This window comes from Apteryx mantelli, chromosome 5 (genome assembly GCF_036417845.1).
Source record: "Apteryx mantelli isolate bAptMan1 chromosome 5, bAptMan1.hap1, whole genome shotgun sequence".
NCBI classification, from domain to species: Eukaryota; Metazoa; Chordata; class Aves; order Apterygiformes; family Apterygidae; genus Apteryx; species Apteryx mantelli.
Window position 1 is genome coordinate 38936811 of NC_089982.1, and position 9283 is coordinate 38946093.

At 37.2% G+C, this 9283-nt stretch overlaps 1 long non-coding RNA gene across 1 annotated transcript; it reads left to right on the forward strand.

The window, feature by feature from the left end:
- The first annotated feature begins 246 nt into the window (after window positions 1-246).
- On the forward strand, window positions 247-8463 carry LOC136992257 (uncharacterized). The gene is made up of 3 exons (XR_010884384.1): window positions 247-285; window positions 1881-1999; window positions 8348-8463. It is a non-coding gene; the product is annotated as an uncharacterized lncRNA (long non-coding RNA).
- The last annotated feature ends 820 nt before the right edge of the window (window positions 8464-9283 follow it).

Genomic DNA, 9283 nt, shown 5'->3' on the forward strand with positions numbered 1-9283 from the left:
GCTGTAATCTAAGCTAGCGATAAAATGGGCCTAGGGCCCATTTTTTGACCATTGGGTGGTGCACTGTGACATGTGTCTGTATAGCTAAACTCCCTTCTTCACCTCTACTGCCCTCTCACCTCTACAGGTAATGCTCCCTGGCCTGTGTTGTCCCAAGTGAAAGAGCACTTGTTACCATGGGCTGCAACTGGTGTCATGAAACAGTCAAGAAGTATGGACAATCATGTACAAGTACACGGACCTGTGCTCCAATCTTTAGTTGGTTACTCTGACCAGAATTTTAAGGTTAGACTTGCCTTTGTCCATTTGTTACTCAAAACCTTTGAGTTTCTTCCTGATGAAGCAGCACTTGAATGAAAATAGCAATACTACTGTTTAAACAAGTGCAAAAGGGGAATGGTTGTGGAGCTTCTGGGGATGTGGGAGGCCTGGTTCCTAGGCCCTTCTCAGTCTGAGGGGACTGTGCCCTTCCAGGAGACTCACTGGGCTTTTACAAGGTGGCTTTTTTCACCTTTTCTAATCTTAAACCTCTTGCTCTAGGAATGTGACTATCGGACTATTTTTATAAAGTCAGGCAATGCTTGGGCTCTGAGTTTGAGAGAAAATGGCTCCTTGACCACTTTGTGTTGGCTCAAACTCAGTTTGGGCTCTGCATATTAGGTCCCTAAGGGCCCTCAGTGTTGCTTCTCATGTCTATAGGCCCCAGTGAGGTTCTGAGTGGGGACTAGACCTCAGACTTCTCCAGGAACTAGAAACACCCAGACTGGGACGTTTTTGACTTTGTCACAACACAAACTGCAGTCATTCAGGAAACTTCCAGGTAAAAATAAAGAAGCGACTCAGGTTAGATCAAAGGTTTGCTACTTTGGTGTACTGTTAATTTAGTCAAAGCAAGATGTAACCACTGTACCTCTTTAACCATTGCCTTTAGTTTCTCTTTTTTATTCTTTCCCATTTCTATAGCTGGGATGATGATAATCTCCCTATACTCTGGCCAGCTACAAGACTTGGTTAATATTTGCATAAGGCTGTGGGTTCCTTGCATTAAATGTACTGAATAAATACAAAGCATGGTTCCTTACCAGAAGACAATTTTTTGCCTGTGAAATCACAGTACTCCGTGAGACTAAGGAGGTATACTACTTTATGTAATTAAGACTACATGCAAATGAAGACTTATATTCTGCTAAACTTGTCAGGCTACCTAAAGCTTCTGCATAGTCTTAGGCCCAACACAGCTTTGGACCTGCAATCCTAGCAATTTTGTGGACTTGCACATTTCCATGTAGCACTGCATAGAAACACAGGGAAGGGTGGGTCTGCTACTGCCACACAGTAGGAAAAATAAGTTAGTAATTAATTTTAATCAAAAGTGAAGAAATGGGGGTGTGAATATAATGAGAAGTCTCCTGTACCCCTGGTGGAAAGATTAGAGTTAGATATTAAACAGGTTAACTTCTGCTATTTCTGTCTGCAGACAAGATTGTACTTAATTTCAAGCAAATGCTCAGGAGGAAGGAGGCACCTGGTTTCAACCACATTCTTACAGAGTCTGTCTAAATGATGTGGTAGTACACAGTGTAAGTAGCCTGGAGCTGATGATGACTTGGTTGCCTCCAGAATCAGAAATAGTGTAACTATGTGAAATACAGAACTGCGCTTAGCCCTAGGGGACCAAGGCTGCTTGGTTCAGCATCATGCTATCACAGCTCTGTTGCTTTTGGAACCTGAACTAGTATCATCTCATGATCCTGCCTTGTGTTTTGTAGTCATACCAACTTGCCTGAAGCAAAAGCTTAGGAGTCTGTGCTTCCAGTTATGCAGATATTCCCAAAACTGTAAAAGTTCCATCCCAAGCCTCTCATTATTCATTTACACAGGTTCCAGCTCAGACGGTTTCTGAGGAGTCCTTCCTGAGGTATCTAACTTGTCCTGGGCTTTAGAAGAGGAGCCTGAATGCCTAACTGAGGGTTGAGAATCACCCCAGACTGGAAGGCGTGTAAGTTTGCAATGCCTCAAGTATGCTTGAAGATGTAGTCTCTGCTACCCATAGTCACATAGCCGTGTTCCATTGGGTGTACATAAAACTCAGCTCCTTTGCAATTCTAAATGTGTCGTAAACTAGGATATGGTCTTGAGAAACAGAGGCAGAAGTAACACCTCTTCATCTAGTACACCAGCCATTTAGCACTGACAATCACATGGTAAAGATATCTTTTTTTTCTTTAACTATTACTCCCAATTTTTGAGAGCATGTAGCACTGCTTCAGTCACACCATATGTAGGAACCATTCTATTCTTGTTCTAAAATAGCTACTTGTACAATTTGATCATTTATTTAGCAGACAGGGATTGGACTGGGAATAGTCTTTTCAAAAACTCGCCTGGAGAAAGCAGTATAATTTGTTCTGTAATAATTCTGCTTGGCTAATATATTGAAATTCCAATGAGGAATGGAGCATTTCTATTTCTGATGTCTTTGATGAATTCCAGTAAATCTAACACTGTTAAAGCATGGACAATTGCACAGGAAGTAGACCTGATACATAGTCATGAAATGTGTTTCAAAATTATAATGAGGTTTTTATGACTTGTAAAGATTTTTTTACAGGCAAACTTAAAATACCCACCCAAACCAGTTATAGAAATTACTTTCCCTCAACAACTTTGTTGCTTGCATTTTTCAGTTTGGGGAGTATTTGTGTTAAAGAGCTCTCTCTCAGAGAGTACTCAATCCTGCAATTAAATACAAACCTTTGCAACAACAGTCTGTTGTTATGGGAAGGACACTCAATTAGTGACATATTAATTGTAAACTTACTGTATAATTGAGCAGGAAGAGAAAACAGGATAAGAGTGAGATATCTGTAGACAAAATATTTGATCCTAATTAAAAATAGTAAGGTAAGTTATATTAAAAAAAAATCCAAAAGAGAAGAACAACATTCACTTTGCTAGCACCATGTATTTAAAATTACCCTGTTAGGACAGATTCTTAGCAATTCACCAGATCCACCATCAAGTGCACAGTACTCCAATCTTCTTTATTACAACAGCGTCATTAACTTGCCTTTCTTCCAGCTGAAATCAACAGGAGCTTTGTCACTGACTTCACAGGGAGCGAGATTAGATATGAAATACTCCCTCCCATTTCCTGACCTCCCCAATATCTTGTACCTGTGGAAATTCAGTAATGATGTTCAGAAATGAACTGCCTGATCGCTATGAACCTTACATTGAATTATGATATAAAGACTTTTACAGGCTATAAATAGTGTAGCTTTTTTATTTTTTGTAGTTTTTCAAATCTAGTCAGACAGCTGTCTACAGACAGTTCCTTCTGTCCTGCCACCTGTATTTCCACCTAATTTTTTGCTAGTTTAGACAATGCACTCTACAGCTGGCTTCTGAAGATATTTCTTCTGTGAAAACAACTACTCCCATTAATTTTGTAGGAAACTTGGACTCTCAATGCAGAGCTACAGCAAGAGTGTCCTTTAGAGCCAGACACTGTTAACAACTTAACTACCTTTGAGAGCCTGGAAGCTTAAAGATGAGGGCCAAATTTTTCAGCAATATAAGAATATAGGAATGTACTTGGCAATATCCAAAGGTCAGTTTAGCTCCATATCTTTCTCCACCAATAAGCAATAGTGAGTGCTTAGGGACAGGGTATGCATACAGAGAGAGTCTTTCTTGGTATAGTCTCAAAATTTTAAGTAAGCAACAATTCATGAACTTCCTGTTTTGAAGGTTGCATTCATTTCCTCATGCTTAATACTCACCAGTGGACTTACCCTCCATGAACTTGTCTTACTCCATTTTAACTTACCTGTTTGGCCTCTGAAACATTCTGTGGCAAGATTGTTTTATAAGAAAAAGCACTTTATTTTAAATTGTCTGCCTGATGATTACATTAGCTGCTTCTCCTCCCCCTCCCCTCTCATACTGCAAGGAACAATGAATAATCATTTTGCATTCATTTTCTCCATTTATAGTCTTACAATTCTCAGATATTCCTGGTGTGGAATTGAAATTTACTGTTTTGCAGTTTCACAAATTTGTGCTGGAGTTCTTCTAACAATGTCCTTCTAACTTGGCACTTCTAGTACCATAGCTGCCTTCAGGAATGTGTTGCACATTGCACCTATCAACCCAACAATTTCATATTGGAGTTTTTTAGAATTCTTGAATGCACCCAGTCTTGTCAACTTGTTACTTTGATTTTACTAATCTGTCCTAAATGGTTTCTGCTGACACCCTCAGTTTATGGCTGGTGTGAGGATATATTCCATGCTAAAAAGGAATGGGTTTACACTGAGAATTTCTCTGAACACTTTTATATTGAATATTACTGCAAAAAAATCAATTTAGATTTTTTGCTATGGCCTAATTTTCCTCAGAAGGCCCTTTTCATATCTTTATCATTTGTCAGTTCCCCGACTATCTGGCAAATGTCTGGCTTTTGATTTTTTTTTTTTTTTTTTGGTGGGGGGTAGCAATGCTTTTTTATTATTAGCTTTTATAGTCAATCCTCAGAATCTTTTTTGGCCACTGTCCTTGTGGTTTTCTATATAACTTGTTTATGCAGAGTACTTGTGTCCCTTGTTTGGATACGAGTTCCTCTTGGTGAAGGGTGCCACTTCTAGTAAGTTTTTGCTTACGTTAGGTCCAGGGACATAGCGAGCTGCCTACAACCTTCAAGTTGACAATGTGCAAGTGTCCTACAGCTTCTACTCTTCTTACCACTGGGGGAACAGCAAGGAGGGCAGTTTCTGCAGAGCGTCCAATATAGACACAAGCATTGCATATCCAAAATCAGTTAAAACTCAGCATGGTTTAGCCTGTATTACATGACCTCCCATGTGCTGGGGAAAGAGAGTTGCATACCTACTTCAAAATAAAAAGCGCCATGTTTGACATGCTTTCTTTTAAAATAACATACTCCCACCTAGTGGCTATCCAAGAAATAACTAATAACGTAGAAATCAATTTCTTTACCAGTAGCACATCCTTTCTTACAGCACATTTGGCAAAATATGCTGTCTTTTCACTAAATTGAGGACAGTTAACTCTTATACTTGCATTAAAGGAATCGGCAAAACAGGTGGTTACTAAGATGGAGTAAATGATCAGTAGGTTTAAAAGTGTTTATTTTGATTTCCTGTTTCACTGTTGTAATACTTTATCAGAAATCAGAAACAGTTAACCTGTAGAAAACTCCAATTTTGTTTATAGTTTTCTATAGTGTAGCGGCTCTCTTTTTTTTTTTTGTTTATTATAGTTTTGATTATGTCACTAAGCTTTGTATGAGACAAAAAAGGCATTTAAAAATCATTCCTTCAGCTTTACTTGAAAAATACTGTTAAAATAAAGCAGGGTAAGTCATGGGATTCTTTGTGTGTTAAACATACAAATGGAAGAACCTCAGAAAAACAGGTTACATTGATTTAGACTTTCTTAATTGCATGTCTAAACACTCCTTAAAGCCTCAGGAAAAATCTAAAGAACATTACAAGGAAGCATTGTAAGTTGTTTAACTATAATTGGCATTGATAGTCCTGAGTTTCCTGACGTAACATCTAGTTAGCAGCTCACAGCAGCTGCGTTATGAATTAAAAGGTGTGAGCCTGATAAATCAATGTCTTTTAGGATTCTCAGAATAAGCTGGAATTCAAAGCAGAGTATGAACAGCCTAAAGAAACAGTGGCACTCTTTCCATTTTCTAAACTACAGTTAAGATAATTTACATATTTAGGAACTATTTAGTATTATCTATTGATCTATTTGAATATTTAAGAAAAGTAAAAATAAAATCCTGTTCTCAACTATTCCACTCAATACAGTTTATTTACCAAAGGATTAAAGAAGGCACAGAATGTAATGTGATATAAATATCTTTAGGCTCGCTGATAAACTTCCAGTTAATATCTAGATCAGATCAGATATGACCACAGACTTCATAGTTTGATGCCTATTTGGTTCCAGTGCTGAAAACATGTTATAAAACTTGCACAAAAACTACTATAAATTGAAATAATTTCTGACAATATTTACAGAGAAATCAAAAACTGAGCAGTAATTGAGAGTGAACTGTCTCTGATCTTTCAAGTCTTCAGACGAGCACCGAGACATCAGTGGCAAAATAAAAGGAAGTCTATTCTGTAGGTGTTTGTGCTTCACATAGTTGTGGAAAGAAAAGTTTGGTCTCAAGGTTCTTAGGGCAGTAGTAACTTTCAGAAGTACTAAAACAGTAAAACCTCTTTAACTGCTGCTGTACAGACATGCACAGGATATATTGCCACTTCAGAATTCATTTAAAATGTCTGCCTAAAAAGTAGACAGAAACATGCTTTATGACCATATAGGATCAAAAAATGACAGTCTTCAAGGGAAGGACTCTCTATCGTCCCTGGCCCTTTCCTCCTTCCTTTCTTTCCATCCATTTTCTAACATTTATTTCTTCCACCATTCCTTTGCTGTGTTATTTTTTTCAGTAACTCCAATCTGTTCCTTCCCTTCCATGGATTAGTTGTACTGCCAGAAAACAGCTGTTTCTCTCAGTAATTAAAAGTATGGCTTGGTCACAGAGAGTACAGATTTTTAAGAGTCAGATACAGGTGGCAGTAAGCAGTAGTTCTGAAGGACATAAGGGCAAAGACAAGTAAGCATGTTTTGTATGTTGTTGTGCACATTTTACATCACTACACTCAGCAACTGATTTAAATCACTTGAGTGGAATTCCTGATATTCTTATTAGTATAACTGAACAAAGAACGTGTTTCAGGATTCATTTTTTCATATTATTTGCACATCTGCATGTTAAAATCATACGGCCTATTTTCTGCATGTGTGCCCCAAAGTGGTTGACAAAGCAAAGAGAGCACTTCCATATGATGTTTTCTTTACAATTAATTTTCTTCTCTGTAATGCTTATTTCAGCAATATCTGATTTTGAGATTTTATAACTAAAAAAGATCCCTATTCTTTTAACGAAGAAAACTGAACAAGAACAAATGGTACCTTTTAAGAAGAAAGACCCTTCAGGCACTAGAATGCCTTGTTAGGAGGAGCCTACTAAACAGGCATTGCAACTACTTGATAAAATGGAACCTGAAATAAAATGGATTGATTGACTGAAATTAAGCTTTTCTAGACAGCTTACTATAATTAGATTTACAATCATATTATGTCTAGGTTTTCTACAGAGACCTTTGTGTAAACTTCAAAGGATGTCTGCTTCCTTTTAAAGTATTTGCACTACCCACATATCAAACCTGTCACTGTGCAGAAGTACTACATACCCTCTTTTCCTGCTCCAGGCCATAGTAAAACTTACTCTGACAAAAAAAAAGGAGGGGGGGGAGGCAGCTTATGTTTCTATTAAAACATATTACAACTGCAGTAACAGTCCACTCCAGGAATATATGTGCTGGGGCTTGCTACCATTCCAATGAAACAGAAGCTACAAAACATCAAGGACTTCTGTGTTACAGCAACTGTCTGGTGCAGCGCTGTGAAATAAAATATGTTAGAAAAAGACCTTTTTCACATTTTCAAATTTACTCAAAGGAATAAATGTCATAATCTTGCCAAGACTCTGCCCTTATTCCTCATCCCTCTGATCTGTGACAGTTTTGAGCAGACATTTGTGAAGAAACTAACTCAGTGTCTCTTAGAGATTAATAGGAACAGTATAAAGCTTTAGGGCAAATAGCATATTATATCATATCTAAGTAATTTTTCTAGGCAGAATTTGTGCCAAGTGCTTTTTCCAAAGAATATATAACTCCTGTAAAATGATCCTTTCAACCACGTTTCTATTTGTCAGGATTAAAAATTAAGCAGATATGTACTAGGGTGCTGATTCGATAAAGCACTAGAGAAGTAAGTACTCTGATAAATAATGAACATTCTTCTGAGCCTGGTCTTCTTTTCCCATCCTCTAGTATGCCTTCATTAGGAATAAGTCAGTTAAAATATGGCATTAGTTTGGAAGAGTGGTGAGTATATATATATAAAAAAGTAATTATAATTGACAGAAACTGTTATTTTGTTGTGAACAGTTGTCACTCCTAGAAATGGGAGTGAAAATGCAATCAGCCTCCTCAGTTTTCAGTCTCCCAAAGGATGGTTACTGATAAATGAATAGGATACATCTTTTGAATGCACAGTACAATCAAGTACTATATGAGAGAAAGGGGAAGAAATGAAAAGAAGGTAGAATTTGCTGGCAGAAGTGCCTTTTTAGAGGAGGCTTATACCCTACAATTAGTCCAACTTATCTGATACAATTACACATTGTATAAAATCTTAAAATTAACTAGACCTATTTTTTTTTTAATAGAGGATGTACTCAGGAATTTGCTTGCTGAGGATTCTTCTAGTTCTAATACAAGAAAAGCAGCATTTCAGGGAGTGTTGAGCTGAAAGTTTTGTTTTAGCCATGAGAACCTTTCAGGTATGCAAACTGTTTTTCAACTAATAAAAAATATTTCCCTATAAACCTTGCCTTGCTTATTATTAGAAAAGGCATAAAAATCCTCAGCTCAGACTTTCTTCAGCACATCTGACAAGTCACAGCAAAATCTACAGGTTAGAAACAGTTGTTCTTAGTAAAACCTAATTATGCTGAACAATTAGACTACTGAGGAGAAAAAAACAGCTAGCACCTGTGGGCAAGGGGATAGTGAGAACAGTAATACCCAGTTAGCACCTGTGGAACAAAGGGAGAAAAGGATCATTAATTTATTTTAGAGAAATAGGGGTCAGCAAGAAAAAGAAAGTCCTTAGTTCTTAGGTTTGACTTCGATGTTTACTAGGAGATAATAAGGTAGACATTGAATACTCTTGTTGGTTATTTTGATTTTCTCCTTTATTTATGCCATATCATAAAGTGAAAAACCTGACTGCAAATTTTTATGATTTCTAGAGAGCTGCTGCTGTTAAATACTGGAACAGGTTGAACAGCTGTTGAGTTCTATATCCTACAGTAGCAAAGAGTAATTTGTACTCCAGAAATGGCTGTATATGGTAACCCATCCAGTAAGATGTCACCTATATGAAATACAAAGAAAATACTAAAGGGTTTTCTTAAATTAGAATTTAAGAGACTTGTTTGCATACTTTCAGTAAGCAGTAAGATCTGAAACACATGGAGTTTTTTGCCAGGTAACAGGGACACTGAATTGCAGTCAAAATGCCACAAACTTCATTTAATGTAATATACTCCTAAGTCATTCTTACTAGAGGCTTCACAGACAAATTAGATGTGGTTAAAAAA